This window comes from Trypanosoma equiperdum (genome assembly GCF_001457755.1).
Source record: "Trypanosoma equiperdum strain OVI genome assembly, contig: ctg_1524, whole genome shotgun sequence".
Taxonomy (NCBI): Eukaryota; Euglenozoa; class Kinetoplastea; order Trypanosomatida; family Trypanosomatidae; genus Trypanosoma; species Trypanosoma equiperdum.
Window position 1 is genome coordinate 5,210 of NW_027123532.1, and position 1,030 is coordinate 6,239.

A 1,030-nucleotide genomic window follows, 5' to 3' on the forward strand; every position below is an offset into this window, starting at 1 on the left:
CATGCGGTCCCCCACCCGTGTGTATAAATTCTCTAAAAAACAAGGGAGTTTAGTGAGTAGGAATGACAATCTCCAGCGTTGAGCCTCACACTACCATGTTCTCGTGGTGTGGTGTGGTGTGCGTAAATGCATTTACTCTTTACCCTCGTGTAGACCGACAGCATGGTCTTGAAGGTTGCGCGAGGAAAAATCAAAAACATTTTACTGCCGCTTTTTCTTTTTGTTTTAGGTTTGTTTTTAATTCTCTAATTTTGGAAATTATTGCTTCCTTTTTTGGACGCCGCTCTTTATGTGTTGCGTTGGACTTGTTTTTTTTCTAGATAGAGATCTGCTGGGGGTTTCAACTTAATAAGCTTGTTAATGTTGCCGGTCCGGTCGGTCAGTAGTTTGACTGCGCGTGCTGGCGCTTTTACTAGAGCTTCGAATAACTTCGCTAGTTGCGACCATTCCCCCTTCAGCAGTGCTCCATCATCGGCTGCATGAGCCAGCGGGATAATATTGATTTCCAGTATACTGATCACGGGTACTATGCAGTGTGCCTTCATAGTCTGCTGTGTTGCTTTAGGTGAACTATAGATAGTTGCTGAAAGAGCCTAAGTTCCTCTGCTTTCTGTTTGTTTTAAAGCTCGCCGATTTCTTTGTTGTTCTGGTGGTCAAGAGTGGCTATGAGGGCGACAACATTTATGTTTAACATATGTATGTAGTTGGAAACCCGAAGACTGATGCCAGCTACGCAAACCACATGTTGTTTTTTTTTTTTGAAATCTTCCGATTATTTATTTGTGGTAACGGTTGGCTAGAATTCTGAGTGCATGCCGTTTATCCTGCGCTTCTGCGCAAAAAAAAAATTTAGGACTCTTTTTAACATTCAAAACCGTCTTTACCATCGTCAATAAAATCTCCTGTGCATCATGTTTATACTCCTTCAAAAGTGAAAGCACAAAAACGCCCTATAAAGGAGCAGAAGTTAACTTTTGTCCAACAGCACGTTAGGCTCGGATTTAAAATTAAAAGGTGGAGCCGCTACCAT